We start from the raw sequence: 9,647 nt of genomic DNA, 5'->3' as shown, positions 1-9,647 counted from the left end.
GATTATGTGGTAACACAATACAAGAATATTGAATGCGTCAATGCTTTTTTTGAGTGACCAAAGACAGCATTATAAAACCAACATATACACAGGTAAGCACAAATTGTGCACCAGTATGAAAACTTCTTCAGAAAATTATTTCGGTTCAAATTGATAGCCAATAACTATGCCATCAACCCACAAATTTTAGTTGTTGTCAGAGATATTTTGGAAGTCGAGACTACAATCAAAAGACGAAGAATTTTTTTTATATCGCTGTATATTGTCTGTTTTGCTCCAGGACGCTTAGGTTGGCACACAACTCATGACGTCATCGGAACTAATACCAAGAGATGGCGCTGTGTGCTGCGCTTTAGCATTCAGATTAGCAGACGACGAATACTTACGTCAAAAGGCCCTCAAATAGTACTTTTGAGGTAGGATATTTCTTTTAAACATGGTTCTTGGGAAAACGAATGAAATTACAAAAGAGAAAATGTAAAGATGTATCTTGGTTTTATCATTCAAATCAAATAAAATCAGCTATTCTGAGTCCACTGCTGAACAAAGGCCTCCTTCATTAACTAACATCAATTCCCCAATCTTCTTTTTGAAGCTTCAAGTTCACTCCCGTCTCCGCATTCAAGATTCGTTTTCTTCTTTTACAAAATCTATTTTCGTTTTCTTTCAAAAAATATTTAACCCTGACTATTATTTTGTGAATTGTGTTTAAAATACAACTATAAGACATGATCTATGTTCTTCATGAGATCCTGACTTTGTGTCTCAGATTATCAGATCTTGTTTTAAATTGTATGTGTGTGGGGGGGGATCATATTTTCGATGTCTTATATGCTCAATCACATAAGAATAATGTCATCCGCAAATCTTAGGTGGTTCAAACATTCACCATTAATCTTCAAACCTTTCTCTTCCTAACTCAACCTTCTGAAAACCTTTTCCAAACAAGCTGTAAATAATTTGGGTGAAATGGTATCGCCTTGCCGTACTCCTTTCTCGATCTTGATCTTTTCTGTATATTTACGTAGTCGAATTATAGCGGTACCTTTCGCATAAATCTTTTCTAAAACCCATATGATCTCTTCGTTTGTACCCTGCTTGCGTAACGAGTTTAGTATTGCTATTTGTTCTACCGAGAGAAAGGCCTTCTCGTAATCTACAAAAGCTAAACAGAGAGGTATATTATATTCTGTCGTTTTCTCCATTAGTTTGTTCATCTACAAATGGTCTTGAGTCGAATATCCGCCCCTAAAGCCTGCCTGTTCTCTCGGTTGGTCACCATCAAAAACTTGACTTAGTCTATTTGTAAGGATCTTGGAAAATACTTTATATACATTTGATAGCAAGCTAATCGGTCGATAATTACTAACGTCCTTATGGTCTCCTTTTTTTTTTTTTTTTTTTTTTTTTTTTTGTGGTGCAAAATCAATATAGCATTGCACCACGATTCAGGAACGCTTTCTTGACGTAAGTACTGGGTGTACCCCTAATATGACTTTTTTTTCCTGCATCTTTCATGAGATCTATCGATAAACCATCTTCCCCCGGTGCTTTTCCTCCTTTCATATCTTTAGAACAAATTATATTTCTTCCTTAGTAACCTCTGGTGCACTACTAAATTTCTCTGCCGAGTTGATAAATTGGAAGAATTAAAGAAGAAGAACCAAAACCTAAATAAAGAAATAGAAGAATTAAAAAGAATGTTAAAAGAAGTAAAGGATGAGAATGAGGAATTAAAGAAAAATAATAAAGAAAATAAAGAGTCCATCGCAAAAGAGGTACAGGGTCGGAGAAAATTCTAAGAGAACAACAAAATTGAATTTAGAGATATAGTAAAACAACAGATGAAAAAAAAAATAAGGACACAGCTATCAAAGTGATGTGAGAGAAGGAGAATATAGTAAGGGACTTAGCGGATAAAAAGAAATGTATAATTATATTAGGGGTGGAAGAGAAGCATAATCCAAATATCACTACAAGAGTAAAGGAGGAGAAGGGAAAAGTAAACAAGATATTTAAAGGAGTTCAACAAGATGAACAAGAAACAAGGAAAGAAATTTAAGAAACATATAGACTAGGGAAATACAATATAGATAAGACCAGATCAATTAAGGTTAAACTCAGGTCACAAACGACAGCAGAGAATATCTTATCAAAAAAAGAGAAACTAGCAAAAAGTGATCTATATAAACAGGTATGGATAAAAAGGGAGATGAATAAAGAGGAAATAGAGGATGAGAAAACAAGAAGAATAGAAGCTAAGGAAAGAAACGAGAACAGAACAGAGTCAGACAAAGAGAAATTCTATTGGAGAGTAGTGGATATGAAAGTGAGAAAATGGTTCATAGCAGAGAAAAACGTAAGGGAAACAGAAAACAGGATGGAGGTAGCAGAAAATTAAAAGTGTCTTACACAAATATAGATGGACTAATAACAGGCATGAATAAACTGAATGATTACCTGAAGAAAAAAGAACCGGACATAATGGGAATTGTAGAGACAAAATTGAAAGGTCCACTACCACCCAACAGTGTAGAACATGGTGCATATAATTATTGGATTAGAAACAGAGAGGTAAAACAAGGGGGTGGAGTTATGTTCCTGACTAAGAAGGATATAAATGTGAGGAATGTTACATATGGAAAGAATAGAGTAAAGATGATTATGATGGAAGTGGAAGACAGGGATGGGAAGAGCAGGAAGTTTGTGGTAAATTATGTGCCTCCTAAAACGGCTTCGTGAGAAAGGGAGAGAACAGAAAAATATGTTAGAAGACACAAGGATAACACTAAATAAGATAATGGAAGATGGAGGAAGAACAGTTATAATGAGTGACTTTAATTCTAAAGAAATCTGCTGGGAAGAGATGACAGTGAAGGGTGGAGACGACCTATGAGGAAATGTACTACTTGATATGATTATAGAACATACAATGACGCAATGGATACAAGAGAATACTAGGTATAGAAATGAGGAAGAACCATCGAGACTGGACCTAATAATCACATCAGAACCCGAAATAGTGGACAAGATTGAATATAAGACACCAATAGGTAAAAGTGACCACATATTGGTTGAACTAGAACTAAATGAGGAAAAATACAAGGAAAAAACGAAAAATATATAAAGGGAAGATTAATGTATGGATTTTTTTTTTTTTTTTTTAAATCAAATAAGAGAATTCTTTCAAAAAGCAGACTGGGAAAGGATACACAAGGAGAGAACAACAGTAAAAGAGAAATAAAATATTTTGACAAAAATTTATAAAGAAGGAGTGGAAAAGTATGTTCCAAGACAAAAACAAGAAAAAAGACATGTAAAGTGTTGGTACAACAAAAGATGTAGGGACTTAAAAGACAAAAGGGATAAACCTTGGATGAAATGGAAGAAAGACAAAAGACCTGAAAAATGGAAAATATATACTAGTTATAAAAATCAGTAAGTACAAGTGTGCAGAGAAGAAAAGAGAAAATACGAAAGAGATGTCATAGAAAAAGGTAAAGATCAAACAAAATTATTTTATATAGGCCTATTTGTAAATAACAAACTGAAAAACATACAAGAATTAGTTAAACTATGACAAGGAGGAGTTGAATACACAGAGGAACAGAAATGGCAGAAATTATGAACATTCATTTTAAATCGGTGTTTAAGAGTGAGAACATCAACTTAGAGATGTCGAGTGGGAGGGGAAAGTCCCTCCTATGAAAGAGATAGAAGTAACAAGGAATGAAAAAATAAATCACTTGAGTAATCTCGATGTCAGAAAATTGCATGGTCCAGATGAAATGGCAAACTTGTTTTTGAGAGAATGCAGGAACGAACTAACAGACAAAATACATAGTGTAATAAGCAGTTCATTGAAAGAGGGATAAGTTCCAGAAGATTGGAAAAAAGCAAATATAGTACCAATATATAAAGGGGGAAATAAGGAAGACCATACTAACTATAGACCGGTCTCTCTTACGAGTACGATAGCTATAATTTGTGAAAGAATTATCAAATCTAGATGGGTAAGGCATATGGAAAAAACAACGTACTAAATCCACACACACACACACACACACACAAACACACGAATCTAGAATTATAATCAGGTGACTGGTAGCATGTATAACATTCAGGGATGTCACGGGGAAGAATGCAAAACTAGAAAATATAATTGAAATAAAAACTACTTAGACGATCAAGAAGGAACGGTGCTTGTCCATGTGTGCTTGTTGGGTGAGGGAGGGGGGAGAGATACATTGTTTTTAGTCATGTATATATTTGTAAATTTGTATGCGTAGATACATTTAGTTTTGTATGGAAGCTGTCATCATGAAATTTTGTAATATTAGCATGTCTTCTTGTATTACGAAACTAAAATGAGTGTACATATGATACATACATATATACATATATATATATATATATATATATATACATATATATATATATATATACATATATATATATATGTGTGTGTGTGTGTGTGTGTGTGTGTTTGTGTGTGTGTGTGTGTGTGTGTGTGTGTGTGTGTGTGTGTGTGTGTGTGTGTGTGTGTGTGTGTGTGTGTGTGTGTGTGTGTGTGTGTGTGTGTGTGTGTGTGTGTGTGTGTGTGTGTGTGTGCACATATATATATATATATATATATATATATATATATATATATATATATATATATATATATACGAGTATGTATATATATATATATGTGTGTGTGTGTGTGTGTGTGTGTGTGTGTGTGTGTGTGTGTGTGTGTGTGTGTGTGTGTGTGTGTGTGTGTGTGTGTGTGTGTGTGTGTGTGTGTGTGTGTGTGTGTGTGTGTGTGTGTGTGTGTGTGTGTGTATATAAGGTGAATCTGCGATGCTGACGTTGGGAGATTGGCGCGATCCTCCGCTTCCGGATGGCTGAAGGTTTTCAGCGGCGCGTAATTTTCCGGCGGGTACGATATACACAACTTCGGCGCGAAACATCGACCATTGCGGCGTCGTGGAGTCTCCCCCTCGGCTTTGGGGTGACTCGACGGTCGATGTCCTCGGCGCAGGATTCCTCGGAGGGACTCCGTTGCGCGAATGCCCCATCGAGGACTCGGCTCCCATGGGATGAAGGACACACAGGACACAAGGGACGCGGCTCCCCAGGATCGTTGCGCGACACGCAGAAGAGAGCCAGAGGCCCCTGCGTGTCCTCCGCGAAGTGGAATCCCGCGGCGAGGAACTCCCGTCGACGAGCATCGAAGCCCAGGAGGAGGCTGCACGATGCAAAACAACAACCTTCGGCGCGTATCGAAAAGAAAAAAAGCGAAAAACCGGCGCGAACTACGAACTACCCTCGCGAACTACGAACTACCGGCGCGAACTACGACAAATCGGCGGGAAATACGACAAATCGGCGCGAAATACGACATTCCGGCGCGAATTATTACGCCCGTGTGTGTGTGTGTGTGTGTGTGTGTTTATGTCATCATTGAAAATTCTTATATAACCCATTATTCTTTATCCTTCCATGAAATCATTGAAAAGTCCCACTCTACATACATGTCTATATATATTATTACAATTTCTATTTTATTTGCTTTATTTCAATTTTACTTATTTTCTTTTTCATCATTATACATTTTATTCGTATCCGACCTAGTTATGGACCAAAAGGTCTCCTGTCGGTATGCTTCGCCTTTGTAATCCTTTGTAATATATACATACATACATACATATATATATATTTATATATATATATATATATATACATATATATATATAAATATATTTACATATATATACATATATATACATATATATATATATATATATATATATATATATATATATATATATATATATATATATATATTACACTCCTAACATTACTCCTCCAAGTAAGGAGTGTGATAAAAGTACATTGGATCAACAGATAAAATATTGAATGAGATTGTAAAGCAACATAAGTATAGCGTCAAATAGCATAGGAATGGGCCAATTTTCCATTGCGATGTTAGACATATTTTAGAAATAATAAATTACCTGTGACGACACCAAGACAATTGTATCTTCCAGTGCGGTTTTAGAAAGACAATTTATTGAATTTTGTTGTATTAAGAAACACTTTGATCACAATATGAATGCTCGCTTGTGGTTGAACAAGTTTATCGTTAATAAAGTTGTTAATAGTTCAGCAAGTCGCAGAGAACCTGGGACAGCCTAGGTCAGCGTTTCTCAACCAGGGCTCCCCGGAACCCTAAGGTTCCGCAAAAGGTCCCTAAGGGTTCCGCGAGAACAACGTAATATAATTAAACGTAATATGATTAAACACGCACGACATATTCTTGGTTATTGTAATAATGTAATGTAGATACCATCCTATGTAACCTATTACTACGATGAAAATGAAATGAGAAAAATATGGTATATGTGTTCTTTTTTGCGCAGGGGATCCTTGAGACATGGAATTTATTTTAAAGGTTACGCAAGGGTAAAAGCGTTGAGAAACGCTGGCCTAGGTAGTCTAAAATCCACTTGAGTGAGGTCACTGTGTGTGACCTCGTCTAGTTCCTTCCATTCTCTTTTTTCTTGTTTTTATATTGTCATTATTATTATTGTCAAATATCTGTATTCCCTGAAAATGTCAATATAGACCAGTGGTTCCTAACCTTTTCTGGCTTGAGGTACCTTTGCCAAGCCTTTCAGAAGTCCCCGGCACCCTTATTAGAAAATCTAAATTCTAATTTGTCAGTATTTTGTTGATTCAACATCTGTGTAGCAAAATTTTGTCCCTGGATAATATGAAAATACTCATCTTTATACTGATTCTGCTTTAATGAACAAAAATGGATGGCAGAGAGAGTCGGTAATACGAAAATGATTTTTGCCCTGAATTTTGGCAACACCGTCAGTTGATCTCGCGGCACAGCGGTTGGGAACCACTGATATACTCGTAGACGAAGACGCGTAGAACACGTCTGTCATTTCCCAATGGTTATCAGTAATTTTGATGTTCTCGTGTTTTTCTGAATGTTTTTTTTTGTATGTATGTATATATACATATATACAATTGTGTGTGTTTGTGTATTTGTTTTTCAAAAGTCTTTATCAGTTTGGCGTGGAGTTCAGGCGACGTCAGGAAGAATTTGCCGTTAGGTTCCCGGCATTGATATTCATTAGACAACCCGTTGGGTATATTTTCTAACCATTATTATAGATACTGGAAGGATATAGAATAATGGGTTACATGTACAATTATGTGTGCGTTTGTGTATTTGTTTTTCAAAAGTCTTTATCAGTTTGGCGTGGAGTTCAGACGACGTTAGGAAGAATTTGCCGTTAGGTTCCCGGCATTGATAGTCATTAGACCAGTGAGTATGTCGTGCGTCTTTAATTATATTACGTATATGAAATTAAATAAAAGATCAAAAGTGCATTAGCTTATCTCACTTGTTCTCGCGAAACCTTTAGGGACCTTTTGCGGAACCTTAGGGTTCCAGGGAACCCTGGTTGAGAAACGCTGACCTAAGCTGTCCCAGGTTCTCTGCGGCTTGCTGAACTATTAACAATTTTATTGACGATAAACTTGTTCAACCACAAGCGAGCATTCATATTGTGATCAAAGTGTTTCTTAATACAACAAAATTCAATAAATTGTCTTTCTAAAACCGAACTGGAAAATACAATTGTCTTGGTGTCGTCGCAGGCAATTAATCATTTCTAAAATCTTTCTTACATTCCAATGGACAATTGGCCCATTCCAATTATATTTGACGCTATAGCCTACTTATGTTGCTTTACAATCACACTCAATATCTTATCTGTTTATCCAATGTACTTTTATCACACTACCTTAAATGGAGGAGTAATTTTAGAAGTGTAATATATATATATATATATATATATATATATATATATATATATATATATATATATATATAAATATATATATATATATATATATATATATATATATATATTATAAAGGATTACAAAGGCGAAGCATACCAACAGGAGACCTTTTGGTCCATAACTAGGTCGGATACAAATAAAAATATATAATAATGATAAAGAAAATAAATTAAATTAAAACATATAAAATAAAATAGAAATTATAATGATATATATATATACATGTATGAAGAGTGGGACTTTTCAATGATTTCATGGAAGGATATACAATTATGGTTGATATAAGAATTTTCAATTATTACATAAACACACACACACACACACGGGCGTACATATTCGCGCCGGTATGTCATATTTCGCGCCGATTTGTCGTATTTCCCGCCGATTTGTCGTAGTTCGCGCCGGTAGTTCGTAGTTCGCGTCGGATAGTCGTAGTTCGCGCCGGTTTTTCGCTTTTTTTTCTTTTTCGATACGCGCCGAAGGTTGTTGTTTTGCATCGTGCAGCCTCCTCCTGGGCTTCGATGCTCGTCGACGGGAGTTCCTCGCCGCGGGATTCCACCTCGCGGAGGACACGCAGGGGCCTTGTCGCTGGCTCTCTTCTGCGTGTCGCGCAACGATCCTAGGGAGCCGCGTCCCTTGTGTCCTGTGTATCCTTCATCCCATGGGAGCCGAGTCCTCGATGGGGCATTCGCGCAACGGAGTCCCTCCGAGGAATCCTGCGCCGAGGACATCGACCGTCGAGTCACCCCGAAGCCGAGGGGGAGACTCCACGACGCCGCAGTTGTCGATGTTTTCGCGCCGAAGTCGTGTATATTGTACCCGCCGGAAAATTACGCGCCGCTGAAAACCTTCAGCTCAGCAGAAACGGAGGATCGCGCCAATCCCCCTCCGTCAGCATCGCAGATTCACCTTATATACACACACATATATATACATATATATATATATATATATATATATATATATATATATATATATATATATGTATATATATATATTTATATATATACACATATATATACATATATATATATATACATATATATATATATATATATATATATATATATATGTGTGTGTGTGTGTGTGTGTGTGTGTATGTATGTATGTACCCTCTTTTTAGTTTCGAAATACAAGAAGACATGTTCATATTACCAAATTTCATGATGACAGTTTCCATACATAACCAAATGTATCTACGCAAACAAAATTACAAATAAATACATAACTAAATTTAAAGTACCCCCCCTCCCCTCACCCCAGCAAACACACATGGACAAGCACCGTTCCTTCTTCCTTCACCGTCTGAGCAGTTTTTATTCCAGTTCTACTTTCTAGCTTTGCATTCTTCCCCGTGACATCCATGAATGTTATACATGCTACCAGTCACCTAAATATAATTCTAGATTTGTGTGTTTGTATGTGTGTGTGTGTGTGTGTGTGTACTAGACGTTCATACGCTACACGGTAACCTCAATATTATCTATACACAACAATATAAAGAGTTGCATTTATGTAAATGCATGTGTAAGTTTTGTGTGTGTGTATTTACCTAGTTGTATTTACCTAGTTGTATTTTACGGGAAGGGGAGCTATGCTCGTGAGGTCCCGTCTTCATATCTCATTTTATCTAAACTATTTTTAAATTCATGTATTGTTTTTGCACACACCACTTTCTCATCTAACTTGTTCCAACTGTCTATTGCTCTGTGAGGAAAGCTGTTCTTTTTCAAATCTCTTCTATAGTTGTCTTTTTTTATTTTCTTTCCGTGT

The sequence above is a fragment of the Oratosquilla oratoria genome, chromosome 35 (genome assembly GCF_046742065.1).
Source record: "Oratosquilla oratoria isolate Oo_2021 chromosome 35, ASM4674206v1, whole genome shotgun sequence".
NCBI classification, from domain to species: Eukaryota; Metazoa; Arthropoda; class Malacostraca; order Stomatopoda; family Squillidae; genus Oratosquilla; species Oratosquilla oratoria.
Note: the sequence above shows the minus strand (reverse complement) of the source record.